This window comes from Lagenorhynchus albirostris, chromosome 17 (assembly GCF_949774975.1).
Source record: "Lagenorhynchus albirostris chromosome 17, mLagAlb1.1, whole genome shotgun sequence".
NCBI lineage: Eukaryota > Metazoa > Chordata > Mammalia > Artiodactyla > Delphinidae > Lagenorhynchus > Lagenorhynchus albirostris.
The window spans coordinates 75,551,623-75,568,319 of NC_083111.1; the positions used below are offsets into that span (position 1 = coordinate 75,551,623).

A 16,697-nucleotide genomic window follows, 5' to 3' on the forward strand; every position below is an offset into this window, starting at 1 on the left:
GGGCATTATCCTGTGCGTAACCCTGGAAGATGCTCAATAATTGCTTCTAAAGTAGATAAATGATTGAATGAATGAATAAAGAAGGCTAAGTCATCAATATTTACCAAGAAACCTAAAATATCTCTGAAGCCCCATCAGATAGCCATCACTGGAACATTGCCCAGGGAAACTACACAGTGTCTTTTGGAGGAAAAAGCACCAGCTTGGGGGTAATAAATCAGGGATACTGGTCCAATTTCCCATGGGACTGTCTGCAAATTTTAGGGCCTTTCTGAACCACAGCTTGCTTGTGGTTAAAATGAAGGTTTACAACCAAACTAGGAATGCTTAACCAGGAGAGGGCCATGGTCTACTATGGACATGCATTTTATGTTATTTTATAGTAGTGAGCTTCCATCAAATTTTAAAATATTCTTGACTCCAAAAAGGTTAAGAAACACGGGATTAGATTAATTCTAAAGTCCCATATGCCTCTGACAATCTGTGTTTCTATAAAAGGAAGATCAGTGTACTGGTCAATATTGGATATAGCTCCATGTAACAGAGTTCCCACATAACAGCATCTCAAACAAGATTGAGGTCTGTTTTGTCTCTCTTTCCTTTAGGTCTGGAGGTGAGTGTTCCACGATCCGTAAGGATTCCGAGCTACCGGAGACTCCAGTTCTTGTCTTGTTGCTCCACCATCCCTCGGGCATGGCCCTTGTCTGAATGAATATTTGACCACACATGGGTGGATGGATATTCCAGCCAGGAGGACTGAGGTAGGGGAATGTCACCTGTTTTTAAAGACAGAAGTGAAAATGTCATGTAGCATGGGTCCTAACTTCCTGTTGGCTGCATTTGGCTGGAAGAGAGTCTAAGAGATACAGATTTCACTCTGGGTGGTCATGTGCTCAGCTAAAAATCAGAGGTTCTACATAAGTCTTAAGTAAAGAGATGTGTCTGATGCCTGCTATCACAAGAGACAGACTATGCAAAGGGCAATTAGGTTTGCAGACTGCCTGGCGTAAGTATCCAGAAAGGTTACATCTCATAGAATTTCAGGTTGCAGGAGACTTAAGAGTTTTATAATCAAGCCCTTTTTGTCTGCATATTTTCCATTGTGGTTTCTTCCTGAATTTAATTTATTTACACATGGAATGAATATTTACTGGGTACCTACATCTACTGCGTTATGCAGGCACTGTGTCAAACTCTACATATAGAGTCCCTGCCCTCAGGGAGTGAATAGTCTACAGTAGAGGCAGACAGCAGACCTTCCCACTGTGGCCTCAGGATCAGTTCTCACAGGAGACAGTGGGAGCAGAAAGAAGAGGCCTCCTCAACCTTCTTGGGAACCTGTGGTTCAAGAAGGGCCTTCTGTAGGAGGGCCTCACACTGAGTTTTGAAGGATGATCGACAGGTGCAGTGCCTGACATGGGGAAAGCAAAGGAGGAACTCACATCACCTCCAAGGGATGACTAGGAAGGAAGGAGGGAGGGAGGAAGGGACAAAGGGGAAAGAGGGACAGAATGGGAAGACAGGGTTTATTGCACGGAGGAAAAAAATCACTAGAAGATTTCAGATTGTTGATCTGGTAACAATTAAAAACTCATCTTAGGCTTAAAAATATACACTCTATATAGTATTTTTGTTATTAAAAATGGTGTTAGTGTTCTGTGGAATAGGCAGGCTGTATTTCTCTTTTCTTTCTGTCCATCTCCCCTCCAGATGGTGAGCACCAGAGGGCAGAGTTCCTGTCCGTTTATCTCTGTAGACACCGACTCTAGCAGAGTGTCTGACACAGTAGCAGGTCCAGCAGGTGCTTGGCAAATGAGTGAATGAGCAGATGTTAGGCTGATGAAGAGGCGCAGGCCTTCTACACAGAGGAAACAGCATCCGGAATGATGGGAAGGCTGTAGAGAGCAAAGAGCAGCAAGGGGTTCATCTCTGTTGGAGGCCAGTGTGCATAATGGGTGGAAGGAATGAGGGCAGTTGGGTGAAAAAAATCACTTTTTAAAACTGTTTCCTCAGGCTCCCCACCACTAGCTGCACGCTGATAGTAGCCCAAGCCTTTCTTCTGTGGTACCTGTCACCGTCTGTAACCATACACTGGAGTAGTAGCAGGTTGTGGAGAGTCCAGGCCACTTCCTGGGCACAGATCCTGGCCTTGCCACTTCCTAGCTGTGTGACCTTGGGCAAGACATTTAAACTGTCTATGAGGCAGTTTTCTTACCTGGAAAATGGAAATAAAAATGCCTATCTCATAGGCTTGTTGGAAGGTTTAAGTGAAAAAAATACAGTTAAAGTGATTAAAGTAGTTCCTTGATCATTAGTGCTTAATAAATGTTAGTTATTGTTAATAGGTGATGATGATGATGATAGAGAGATAGATAGATAGATAGATTAATAGATAGATAGATTGGGACAGCTATCTGTGTGGTTAGTTGATTATGGTATGTCTAACCCTACTACATTATAAGTAAGGGGCAGGACCACCTCTTACCTTTATGGAGGCAGCCCAGCAAAATGTCCGGGATGAGGGAGGTGCTCAGTAAATACAGATGAAAGGATGAAAGTGACAATGCAGAGGTAGGTGGGAGACAGATCATCTGGGACCTTGGAAACTGCTAAGAAGCTTGGATTTTTCTCTCAGGGCTAGTCTAGGCTCCTGAAGGGAAATAAAATGGTCTTATTCTCAACATCACGGAGGCTGGACTGGAGGGGAGCAGGCTGGGAGGTCCCCAGTCACACCGATTGAACGAATAATCCAGGCACTAGCCGATGAGAGGCTGGATTGAGGAAGGGGCAGCACAGAGGAAAAGAAAAAAAAACAGTTTTCCCTCTTGGGTCTTTATCCAGGTTACTTAACATCTCTCAACCTTAATTTCCTTATGGGGAAAGCAGAGCTCAGAACTCAATTCTGACAGGGTTTCTGTGGGAATATATAAAATATATGAAGAGTGACACACATATTCTCGGTCTGATAGATAATCAACACGTATTACGCCCCTTCTCTGCCCCTCCGGATCAGCAGCACACTCTCCCCAGTACCACCTCCCCTCCCCGCAACCAAACACACACACACAGGTGTCAGTGGCCGACATTTAGGGACATACAGCTTACTCTTCTAATCGTACGCTCTTAAAAATGGAAGGACCCGTCAAGGTCAATTAGTCCTGCTCAAAGACTTTTAGGAATAGAAAAGATCCTAGATCACAACTACTTTGTACACTTACAGACACGGAGAATCAGAAAAGTAAGGTGATTTACCCAGCACACAGCTTGCAGGCTTTAGAGCTGGTCCAATTTATACCTCACTGTTTTTTCTAGGTTCAGTATTCCAAAAGCTAGCCCAGTGTGCCATGGGATATGATCACCAACATCCAGGAATTTTTATTAACCATATTCACAAATAGCGAGCCCAAGGTAAAGCAGAGACTCTGCAGCAGTAGTATCTACGATGTGTTACACACAAATTGTGTGCTGGGCACTTGGCCACTTTCTTTATTTACATTAATTTGTTTCATTCTCATTATTATTCCCAATTTACAGATTAATAAATCAAGTCTCAGAGAAGTAAAATAATTGCTTGTATGTGACATAATTAGAGTCAAATATATTAAAACATTTACAAGCTTCATTAAGTAGTTATTACTGGAAACATTTGTTGTGTGGCAGATACTCTACTAGGTCCTGGATTGGTCTGACTCCAAACCCAGCTCTGTCTTATTGCAAAGTCCTTGCTCTTCATCACTGCTCACCCACACAAAGCCTAGGTGAAAACAGCATGGATTGAATTCCCAGGCCAATTTCTCTTTATCATTCTGGTTCTTCCATATTCAGATTTTTTTCATTATTTTCAACTATATTTTATTATGATTTACTTTTATTTCCTGTCCTACAGCATGTCAAATTTCAAGTCCATTTCATCCAGTAGACGCTTAATCGAGTCATAACTATGCAAAAGCAATATGCAAGAATAGAGGGTAGGAAAATGTAAAGATTAATGAAACAGGACCCTTGCCCAAAAAGAGGCGACAGTATAATTCTAGATTGTAGGAGGATTAAATAGAGGTACTAGACTGGGAATATAAAGGGAAGAGAAAATGACATTTAACAAAGGCCCATATTGTGCTGGATGCTGTTTCTTGGGGCTTTCCATACATTATACATATAGCCCTCATAAGAGCGATTTCTGGTGGAGAACGAAAGAGAGTCAGGGGTTCAGAATGAGTAACTAACTTACCTAAGTTTGCATGGCTAGTGCTGGTGAGTAGCAGAGTGACAATCCCCTACAGTTCATCTGACCCCAAAACCTGGACCCTATTCACTACATCACACCATCACCAGAAAGCAACCAGATGGGGACAGAAGAGGGAACCATAATTCTGACTGAGAAGTTCTTCACTTTAACCCTTAATTATTCTTAACCCTTAATTCTTAACTTTCTTAACACTTAACTATTCTTTCACTCCCATGTTTGAAACCTGGACACACAAGGTTGAAATGGGAAGGAAACTTAAAATTCAGCTGGTTCTAGGAAGACAAATAGATATTTATCTCATGGTCAGTGGAAAAGGCAACTCCAACCAACAACTAACGAGTCTTCTAATTTATGAGGTGAGAAGTCCAGAGCCAGAGAAGTAATTGTCTTTGTGTGCAGTGGAAGATGATGACATGAATCCCAGGCATGTTGATTTGCTTCTCATCCCCACCAGTGTGAGCTGCTGGTCTGAGAATAACCTTGATTTAGTTCAGGTGGCTGGAAAGGTGATAGTATAGGAGAGGTTCAAGTAAGGAATAAGCCTGGGAGAAAATAGTTGAGATGGAGCTGCATCTCAGAACCAGATGCGGGATTCAGAATGGAGACATATCCAGTGGCTAGAAGGCTGGCTGTAAGAAGAAATTCCCAGTTCTTGGGACAAAGAGGGAGGATCCGAGGCCATGAAAACAGGCGAGTGAGACAAAACCAAGAGAAGAAGTAGGACTCAAAATGAGCAATGAAACCTGGATACATGAAGGAGCTCAGTCCCAGAGCCAAGAGGGAAATGAACACTAAGGGGACACCATGCTGGCTATTTTGGGACACATTACCTCGTTTAATCCTCACAACTGCATTATGGGGTGGGTGGTCTAACCCCTTATTTATAATGAGGACTGGGGCTCAGAGAGGTAAATTACTTGTCACATAGCTAGAACTTAAGGGCTGGAGAGATTTTTTGTTGTTGTCACAAGTGGGGATTTCTCCTGGCATCTAGTAGACAGAAGCTGGGGATGCTGCTAAACATCGTACAACACACAGGACAGGCCCCCGCAAACAGAGAATTATCCAGTCCCAAAGGCAAACCATGGTCAAGTGGTTGAGAAGCTTTATTCTGCATTGCCAACCTCGGAAGTGACAGAGAATACAAAGCAAGTTCTTTGTATTTGAAATTATACATCATTCACCCTTCACACATTTATTGAGTGCCTACTAAGTTCCAGGAACGGTTTTATTTCTTCTCCCCAGCTTTATTATGGTATCACTGACAAATAAAAATTGTACATATTTAAAATATACTATGTGGTTTTGTTGTAGGTATACATTGTGAAATAATTACCACATCAAGTCCATTAACATATCCATCACCTCACATAAGTACCATTTTGTGTGTTTCTGGTAAGAACACTTAAGATCTGCTCTCAAATTTCAAGTATATGATACAGTATTATTAACTGTAGTCACATGTTGAATGTTAGATCTCCAGAACTTATTCATCCTGCATAACTGAAACTTTGTACCCTTTGGCCAACATCTCCCATTTCGCTCACCTGCCCCTGGCCCCTGAAAGTCACCATTTTACTCTCTGCTTTTATGAGTTCTACTTTTGGAGATTACACATGTAAGAGAGGTCATGAAGGACTTGTCTTTCTGGGTCTGGCTTATTTCACTTAGCATAACGTTATCTGGTTTCATCCCTGTTGTTGCAAATGACAGGATTTCCTTCTGTTTTAAGGTTGAATATTTTATTATATTTTATGTGTGTATGAACATATATAGCTATTTTCTTTTTTTATATAAATTTATTTATTTATTTATTTATGGCCGCGTTGGGTCTTCGTTGCTGCACGCGGGCTTTCTCTGGTTACAGCGAGTGGGGGCTACTCTTCGTTGCGGTGTATGGGCTCCTCATTGCGGTGGCTTCTCTTGTTGCGGAGCACGGGCTCTAGGCGCGCGGGCTTCAGTAGTTGTGGCTCCCGGGCTCTAGGCACGCAGACTTCAGTAGTTGTGGCTCACGGGCTTAGTTGCTCCGCAGCATCTGGGATCTTCCCGGACCAGGGCTCGAACCTGTGTCCCCTGCACTGGCAGGCGGATTCTGAACCACTGCGCCACCAGGGAAGTCCCTACAGCTATTTTCAAAAAGACAAAAGATAAGTCTTGGTGAGGATGTGGAGAAGAGGGAACCCTTGTGCACCGTTGGTGGGAATGTAAATTGGTACAGTTATTATCCAAAGGAAATGAAATCCAGGCACTGTTTCAGACTCTGTAGGTACAGAATTGAATAAAGCAGTTAAAATCCTACCATGTTGAAACTTACATTCTAATGAAATACAGACAATCAACACATCAGCCAGCAAGTAGACAGTATGGAAAGCCATAGGCCCGAAGGAGTTTATCTAATGGGAGAGTGTACGTGGAGGAGAGGGACAAGGACAGAGTCCTAGGCCCTTGACTTTAAAGATTAGAAAAAGGAACAGGAGAGTGTGGGTTTCCTAGAAATCCAGTGAAAATGTTTCAAAAAGGAGGAAGTCATGTCTGAGATTCTGGCCTCACCTCCCCCTCCAGTGAGAAGGGTCACTAGGCTTCCAAGAATCTCAGTTTAGTATTGTTCAGAGGCTCAGTGTCCCCCTCCCCCGCCAAAATGGGGCCTCTGAACGTTATCATAAGAATAAAATCAGTGAATGAATATGGAGTCTCTTTGTAACTGCCTTATGGATGAAACCGATCGTCATCATGCCCTCCAGAAAACCTGTGTGTCCAGATTTGGTTTCATATTTTTTGTTTTTTGAAACCATAACAAAGCAAGACTACGGATGGGAACAGAAGGGAGATCTTTTCTGATACAGCACATCTCATAAAGTGCATCAGAAACAACCTGGTAAAAGACTGTATCGGGGGGGGGGGCGTGGATTTTATTCAAGTTTACTAAGGATGCTTTGGCCAAATATTTTTTTTGCAATTTATTTTTAACAAATTTACTGACTTGTTTCCCTGTCATTGGAGAAGAGTCAGTACCGTCTGTAACAGTGCTGCGTTGTCACACAGGGGGTTCTTGTGGGTGTTTTTACAAAGGATATTTGGGGCTTTTGCAACAGGGAAAATAGAGAAATGAATGCTGGGTAGGCTGCCAAAAATATCCATTGAGGTAATGACTCATCTTTTAAATCTAGAAGGGAGGAACCTTAAACAGCAATCCTCTGCTCTTAAAAATAGCAAATGTCTATGTCGCACTTAACACGTGCCAGGCACTGTACCAAGCACTTTACATATATTGATGCATTTAATCTTTACAACAAACTTATGAGGTACTGTGGAGCTCCCCATTTTACAGATGAGAAAATGGAGGTTGAGCAACTTCTAGAGGTCACCTTGCTACTAAGAAGCAGAGCTGGTGTGAACATGGAGACTGTATTTGTAACCACTATTCTGGGTCCCTTCTCATTGTAGAGATGAGCTAACAGGTGCAGAGAGGGGAACAGGCTTAGCCAAGCTGGATCACTGGTTAGTGATGGAGCAAAGGCAAGCTTTCAGTATCTCTGTCTCAGCTGTCAAAACGATCAAATGGGCAACTTTTCAAAATAAACATTTTAGGCATTTTTAGGAAATAATATAGAGACATCTGTGCATAATGGAAAAGGAGAGGAATGGACCGAGGGTCAGACGCTACCTCACAGCTGCTGGAAGCTGCAAAATCCTCCACCCCAACAAGGCTCAGCTGATGTTCCTCTGCCTTTCCCATCCCTTACCCCTGGGCTGCCAGCTTCTGCCGGTTAAACCGCGTGGACTGGCTGTCTCCTGGAGACATGGCTTTGCTGGTTTCCAAAGGCTAAACTCCCATGAGAAACAAAAGTCTCTGCCCCTAACCATTCTGTGCGTTAAGATTCCCTGAGTACAGCTTCTCAAGCAATCCTGGGGAAATCATCCCCTGAAGCAGACAGCCAGATAAGTGTGTTTCCCTCTGGAATCCACACAGGCTACAAAAGAATTAACGAGGAGAATTAAGGGTTGTCAGAGCTTGGGGAAGTCAAGCTATTTTCTACCCAGGAGCAATCTGTTAAGATCATAGAAATCTGGACAAATTACTGGGAAGCACATCACAGGGAACAATTTTGGGCCAGTGAGCAATACAGAATGATTGTCTGGCTAAAGCTTGTTCATTCCTATTACCTCCAATCCTATTTTTGGCAGGTCTCTATAGAAGCATCTAGTCAATAACATCTCTCAACAGGGTCCTACATTGGGTCCGCCTGGGGAGTTAATACTCTTTTCTTTCTCTGATTTCCCACTTCTCCCACTCTACCCAGAAAAACACTGAAATGAACTCTGCCATGAGCAAGGCATTTCATTTCTGACTGACTCTGGTTCATAATCAACAAAGAAGGATATGAATATCTATGGTAAGGTTAATGGGAAAATATAGACAAGAGTGGAATCGCTTCTGTCTTTGACCTTTAAGCATGTTTTTCTGATTGATCTCGGAACCTACATTTTTCACTCAGCAAAGAGAGGAATTTTTAAAAAATACATTTGTTGTGTTTACCAGCTGAGCAAAGAACAGCAGTGAACTCCCTTGCCTAATTAAAAAAAAGTTTATGGTTGTACATTTACCAAAAAATACATGTGGATGGATGGATGGGTAGATGACTGGTGGGTAGGTGTAGTGATGTACAATGTGTTGACCTTGAGGTTTACAGAAGCATTGAAGGCTTATATTGAAGCAGAGAAAAATTATTAGAAGATTACTAGAGGCATTTTTTACTATGTGCCAGGTACTGTGTGGACAGCTCTGGTTTGGAATTAACATAAACACACTACTGTATATATAAATAGATTACCAACAAGGACCTACTGTACAGCACAGGGAATTATACTCGATATTTTACAGTAACGTATAAGGGAGAAGAATCTGAAAAAGAATATATATATGTGTGTACGTATATGTATTTTATATGTGTATGTATAACTAGATCACTGTGCTGTACGCCTGAAACTAATACAAAATTGTAAATTAAATATACTTCAATTAAAAAATAATAAAAACAAAAAGAAAAAAATGCACAAGTGGGTCTAGACTGCTCTGCATTGCCTAATTTCCCACACCCACTACACTCCCCATCTCCCCCAGCCCAATAAATGACAAGTGTCATGGTGGACACTGCCTTACCTTGGATACGTGCCTTGTCTAACATTCATTCATTCGGCAGATATTTATTGAGCATATACAATGTGCCGGACCACTGGGAATAGACCAGTGAACAAGAAGATTAAAAATCCCTTTCCTTTTGACGCTTATATTCTAATGGAGGGAGACAGACAATGAGCAAATAACCGTAACAGTTATGAAGTGAAATGAAGCAGGGTAACTAGAGCGGAGGCGGGGGGGGGCGGTCATACCTGTTTATTCGGTAAATTGCTATGATGCCTGACTACACAGGAGATGCAAAAGGAAGCAGGAACTGCACTGGATTTCAAGGAGACCGAGAGCCGTGTCAGTTCAAGTAAGGGCACGTGGAAAGGAGCGATCACTTCTTCTGAGGGCAAGGAAATGGCATAAGAAGTTAAGAAGGTCTTTGAGACCAGGGGATACTTAAGCTGAGTCTTGAGTTTGTTCTCTGAGCAGACAGAGAAGGAGGCTATGTTCTAGGTTGAGAGATATGCAGATCTGGAGCCTCACAACTCAAAGTGTGTTCTACAGACCAGTGGCGCCAGCATCACCTAGGAGCTTATTAGAAGTTAAGAATCTCAGGCTGTCCCCATCAACAAGATGCCCAGGTGCTTCTCATGCAAATTAAAGTTTGAGAAGCACTTTTCCCAACCGGTGGCTTTCAAACTTTGTAGCACGTTACAGTCGCCCAGGGAACTTCTAAAAATCCCGATGCCCAGGCCACACCTTCTATCAATTTTACCAGAATCTCTGAGAGTGGCATCAGATATCATTACTTTTAAAACTCCCGGGGTGAAAACCCTGCCTTAAATTTCTTCTCACCCCTGACCTGTGTGCCTTATCCTCTATAAAAATTCCACTGTCATCCTAAGAGTCTCATTTGTGAAACAAGAAATCTTAAAACGCTAACTTTGCTGATATGGCTGCCTTGGTCACACCCCTCCCCCCCCCACCCCCAGAGAGCTTAATCAGAGAAGAGAGAACTTACACCTGGTAAGTGGGGAAGGATGCGCCGTGGATTTCCCTGCGTGGTGACAAGTTGGCAGCTCCGGCTCCCCCAGATGGCTGGGCTGTAGCAGACACCGTGCGGCATCTCTGACACATACGTGCTGCGTTTAGCATTCTTTCCTGAGCCAGAGCAGACGGATTTGGGGAGAGAGGACAGCGGGTCTTCAGAGAGAAGGAGAGCACGCCGTCCCAAGTCCTCACCGACAACAGGCTCTGTTCTTGAGGAGCAGCCAAAACACTTATTTCTCACCAAAACTGAGTCATACTGAAAAAAGCAAGAAGTTGAGCCAAGATGCAAACTTTTCTCAAGAACTTTCTTCCCAGAACTTCATCTTCTGCCATTTGCCTCTGTGTAGCCTTTGCACCATTCCTCCCTTCACTTCAATCCCCCAACACTAAATTTATAGGAAGGACCACAGTCGGAGGCAAGAGGGAAAGGAAGACTCCCTGGACAGGAGTGCCTGAGCCTTGACCGGAAGTAATCGCTGTTATGCCTTGAAAAGTGACGTAAATCTCTGAATTTACGTTGGAACATTGTAAACGTTCCCTTGGAACATTGCAAAAATGACTTTTCTCATCAATTAACCCTCTGCTTATACTCTTGTCCCCATCCCCCGCTGTTTCAAGTTTGGGGACCAGAGATCCACTGGCTGTCCCAAGGCTGCTATAATAGATATGATCAAGGGAAAAGTCAAATGCCAGGAATTCCAGATTCTTCATGGGGTTGGTCATGAGTCAACGTGTCTCTAACTCCATCCCCCGGTAGAGAAGTCAGAAGATTACAAGAATTGGGCTGAAAGAGAAAAAGGGTAGGGACCCCATTCTTTACCTAAGACTTGGCCTTAATGAGCTTCTAAATAAATAAACTATTGCTACTCTATCTAGAGTATTTCTCTCTTTCCTACCCCACAGGAAATCTTCCTAACCACATTTATTATACTCTATTTTGGAATTTTCTCCCCAAACCATCAAAATGGCCGTCGGCAACCCCTTTAAGGGCAGAGTTCTGGGTAAATGAAGGGGGGAGGGGTCCAACTTAAACGAAGGACACCCTATACAAGCAGCATATTACGGTATAAGAATATGATTAGCATCAAAAAGACAGCACAGTACCTGGATTCTCACGCGAAGAATGCAGAAAGGCAGGCCATAAACATCAACTGAAACTCTACCCCATTACAGGAGAGATCAGGAGGAAAAGTGAAGGGCCTGGTTTGCACTGGTGTTGATGATGGATGGATACAGGGAGAGTCATGGGTGCACCACTTTATTGATGCAATCTGCAAGCTGCAAATAAAAGTGTCTGGAAAACTGACAGTTTCTTAAGTAATTTCTATACTGGGGAAATTTGAGGAATAAATATTAAAGGAAATGATGCCTCATAGCATCTTTCTCCCTGGGGGTCACTGACCATGGAAATGGCATTGATGGCCCAGTATTTATGTGAGACAGGCTTGATTCAAGACCTCATTGACCCTCAAATGCCCTTTCCTTGCCTCCTTCTGGGACACTAGCATGCTTCAGGGGATGACCTCATACAGAGGCTGAGAAAATGATTGACTGCATGATGTGATTTACCTCCAAATTTTCTCCACAGTTTTTCCATGAAGGCTAAAATATTGTCATCAGAGGCACAACTTGAGCTGGAAAGATAGCATTGTAAAACGGAAAGATTATGCTCTGTCATTCAGTATTCTTTGCAAACGTGACACTCAATGAAACATAATATTCCATTGAATATTTCTGTAATTAGAAATTAAGGCTGTTTCCATTTTCCACTACTTTAATGCTGCACTAATTTAATACTTTTATATATACATATCTCTGTCAAAATCTATTATCATGTACTTAGGAGAATGTTCTAGAAGTGGATTACTAGGTCCTGAAGCTGGTGGAAATGTTCATTGGTGAATTTTTTGAAAAATACTTTTTTAACCTTTATGATTCAAAAAAGTTTCAAATACTTTGCATGTGGGTTGCTGTTAAATCGGGTCTCCCCTGTCCCCCACCTGTGCCATTGACTTTTTGTGCCTGTGTTCACTCAGAACATTGGATTACCCTTATTTCCTTATTAAATGTGATCTTGCTAGTGTGAGTCCGTCATTACCGTCTGTGTAATCCTTTAGAATTTTGCTACAGCCATCAAACATGTGATCTGCCCCTTCTAACATCGGGTCAAAAATAAGTATGTCTTCTGAGCTTCTAGCTGGGTCATAGTTAGAGCATGCCCCATGAAGCCTCTCTCTGGCTTGAAATAAATTCAGTAATACTCACAAATGTTCATCCAGCCCCAAGTCAGTGTCAGTGCATTATAGATCATAGACTGCCCATAGGATGCCCTTGAAAATGGTTTGTGATCATCCCATTCATACTGTTTCATGAAGAAGAGTGTCCGTAGTGGAAAGTTATCTGACATAGGGGGGGTCATGTTGGCTCCTGGGGATTACCACTTCTTCTATGTACTCCCTGTGCTCCAAAATAATCTGTAGAATACTATGTATTCTGCATAGTATAATACATAATACTATGTCCTAAAATGTTTCTAGACAGGCAGTGATATCCACTCAGAGGAGATGATATTTAAACTTAAGACATGAATGACAAGGAGCATGAGTCAAGTGCACTTCAGGGAAAGAGCCATGTTGACGACTTGCAGTCTTCCAGGCACAGGTTTAAGGGACTGAGGGGAGACTTTGACAGAGAATTGCAAACAGGACCTTGAAGCTGTGGCAGGTGGAGCTGAGGGAGATACCAGCTGGCCGGAGCTGACAGGAAGGAGAGTGGAAGCAGCGAGCAGTGGGCGGATGCTGTTTTTATGACGTTTTCTTCAAGTGGTTTTCTTTCTGCTCTAAGATTTTGTTCTTCCTCAATCCAACTTAGAATTTGTTCGCCCATTACTGAGGATTTTATATGCCATGTATTTGTTTATTCCCTTTTAGCTTATGCCAGAAGGACTCTTACCTACTCCAAACCTGGGGGAGTATTTGTGTATACATACGTGTGTTCTTTAAGAACACGTGATGATGCTCAGGGTCCGGGCGGAGGTGATTTGCACGTCAGTCATGGATCATCTCAGGAGACCACGGCCGCCCCTGGCACGTCTCTGTGTGATGGAGCGATACAGAAGAGTCATGGGGGGCTTTGACAAGTGGGGTCAAAAGATGCCTCCTGTTCCTAGTGAGCAAGGGCTTGGGAGTCAGGAGACAGGGTTCAAATCCTAGCTCAGCCACTGTGTGACGTTGGCCAGCTTCCTTTACCACTAAAGTCTCCATTTCCTCATCTATATAACAAAGATTCTTTAAGTGAGTCCAGTAAACCCACTATTATATCCATCCTGAGCAATGAAAGTAAGTCCTCTGCTATAGCAGAAATTCGAGTCGTCAATCTGAAACCTTCCTCCCATTCCTATCCCAACCGTATTCTTATCCCGATGAGACACTACTTGAGTTCTCCCTGGTTCTGAGCTCTGGACTTCTTACCCTGTCCTGGAGGACTCACCGCCAAGTTCCTCCCTGCCCTGGATTCCCCAGGCAGATGTACCAATGCTGCGGAGCTAGCATGCAGGCACCTCTCTGGCAGGTTGCCGCAGGGCAAAGGAGCCCCGTGGTTTGAGCAAAGTCCAGGCATGTGAGTCAGAAAGTTCTCGTATACTTCTCGAATTCTTTCTGTTTCTCTGCCTTTTGCTCAACTTACTATTTATTAAAGGGTGTTTTGAGCTCTCAGCACAGAACTGGAGTTTTATCCAGGCATAAACAGGACCGCAGTCCCTTGGGACTAGTGTTAGGAAATACTTAGTCCCATTCTCTGAGTGTCTACTTGAGGCATCTTTCTGACCTTCCTTCAACCCTAAGCCCCTTCTCCAGGGAACTCAGTAGGGGAAGTCAGTGCTCTGATGAGTGAGATGGGGAGAAGTCACTGAGCCTCCCGATGGGCTCAGGAGAGCCACATTTTCTGCTTATCCAGGTGATAAACTCGGAGAAGCAGCAGACACTCCTGCAGTGGGGATGCCTGGAGACTGAGCTGCCCACGTTCAGTGTGGCAGAGGAGAAAGGGGTAGGAAGCTCAGATTAGGGCAGCACCTCGAAGCTACAGTCCCCAAACCAGCCAGTTCGGTCACAGAGCTGATATTTGATTTCCATTTTTCTGCCTCCTATGTGTCATATCTTGATTCATTTCAAACTCTGGGGGTACACAGGTATTATTTAATGCCCCCCTTAAAATCCCACATATAAAAGGTTTTGCCTGGAACTTCAGGGATAGGCACTGGAATGATCATTTGGAGCCCAAAATAGTGTGGGGAGACATTGCTTCTGGCATGGCCAAGGCGCTTCAAGCTTGTCCTGCAGGGTTTTCGCCTGCAGGTGCTCCAGTGACTGTTAACATGACATTGGACCCAGGCCATTAGTGAGTCCTGATTCTCAGGGGTTGCTGGCTGATTCTGACTTGAGCAAGTACCAATGAGGCAAGCCTCCGCTTATGGGAAAAAGAGAGTCTTTTAGCCTGCGGAAGGCCTGCCTCAGAACAGGCAGAGCTTCAGTGCATGGGCTTTTTAGTCGACAGTGGGAGGAATAATTTTTTGCTTCTTTTACTGTGTTTCTCGGCAGGGACCATAAGCCAGGACTTAAAATTGGAAAAGCAGCTAACTTCCCTGTGGGCTACAGAGGCAGTAATGTATGAAGGTTATGCCTTAAAATGGGAGCACTGGACTCAGAATCAGTCCCTCCCCACACAGATGCCTGAGCCCGGTCATGACTTTAGATTTCAGAGACCCAGATTGCTGCTCTATCCACTACAAGGCGGTGGATGTCATCAGAGACAAAAAAAAAAGAAAAAAAGTAGCAGGGTCCCTATTATGTAGGGTTTGTGTCAGCTTTTCATGTTGAATTAGAAAACAATGTAATAACAGTTTTACAAATGTGGTGAAGAAGAAATGTATTTAAAAGTTCTGCACGTGGAACTCTCTTTCTAATTATGGTTTGCCTTCAAAATCACGGAAGAATTAACTAGTTGAAAATGGGCCTCAGGTTTATTACCAAAGCAGGAAAGGGAAATGAAGGAGGTCAGAGTGATAAGCCCAGGAGAAGGCTGGTTTCCTTTGCAGGGGCTGAGATCTGGGTCCACTCCAGGCAGCTGAGGAGGTAAGTGAGGTACAGAGGACAAGCTGGACAGGTATGGAAAGGAAACGAAGATATACCTGGGCCCAACCATCCTTAACGATGGAGCCAACAGGAAAGATGTGATTTAGTTGTTACTAGATCATAAGAAATGGCAGGGACCAAATAAATCTAATACAGAGAGAAAGAGTCAAGAGCTGAGGGAGCAGAAGAGAGTGACTCTCAGAAGGGATTCTAGGTCCAGAAATTACGTATTGAATAGAAGCTCATTCTCAAAGCCACAGGTGGAGACCATCGCTGGAACAACTGGACAAGCCCTGCTTGGACCCAAGGAGAGCCAGGCCAAGTGGTCACGCACACCTAGACAGATTTGAAAGGGGTCACCTGAGAAGGCTGGCCATATTAAGTGTCATCCAGGGGAAACAGCGCAGAAAAATGTGAACATGCACACTCAAACAAAGTAAGGAATTGGGGTCCAGAGAAGACATGGTTATTGCAGGGGAATAAGCAAGTGATGAGAGATGATGTCAAGGCTTGGGCTAGAGGTTGGCCTGATGGAGGAACCACTCCTGGGGGGAATGTACAACTCAGAGGGACACATGTGGTCAAGATTCATTTTAACGATGGATAGTTCTGGAAGGCCCGGCTCTTCTTGACTCCATCTATTCTGCTGTGCTGTGCTTACAAGGTAAAATACAGACAGCGTTTGAAAAATTTTCTTAACAGTAAGAGAGCAAATCAAAAGAAAAGGAGAGAGAAAGCTCAGCCAGGGGGCATAAAAGGAAAGAAGCCCACTTAAGAAGCAAGTTAAAATTTCAGCCAAATGATTTTGAAATGAATTTAGAAATAAGGGGAAAGTGGACCATCAGAGGCACATGCCATGACCACAGGGAAAAGTACAACAGAGAGAAATTTTTCGCTTCTTCTGAAGCCGTGCCAGTTACCCAGGCCTGAACAATGGTGAAGACGGGAAAGGCGAAGTTCTGGGGACGAGGCCGGGGTGGAGGTGTCAGACCTCACAAAACCCGGAGGTTCAGAACTCCAGAAGCCTCACCTGCATCTTCAGCTCGGGAAGCTGCTAAGGATGCTGCTTCAGCTGCAACAAAAATCAGCTTCACAGACTAAAATGATGCCACAGCTCAAGGTAGGGGCAGCAGCCACCAGAGCT

General features: G+C 43.6%; 1 long non-coding RNA gene across 1 annotated transcript in view; it reads left to right on the forward strand.

The window, feature by feature from the left end:
• The first annotated feature begins 623 nt into the window (after nt 1-623).
• The window catches only part of LOC132507774 (uncharacterized), an 87,037-nt gene continuing 70,963 nt past the window's right edge, over nt 624-16,697 (forward strand). Inside the window, exon 1 of the long non-coding RNA XR_009536304.1 lies at nt 624-761. This is a non-coding gene — a long non-coding RNA (uncharacterized LOC132507774). The remainder of the gene's footprint in view (nt 762-16,697) is intronic.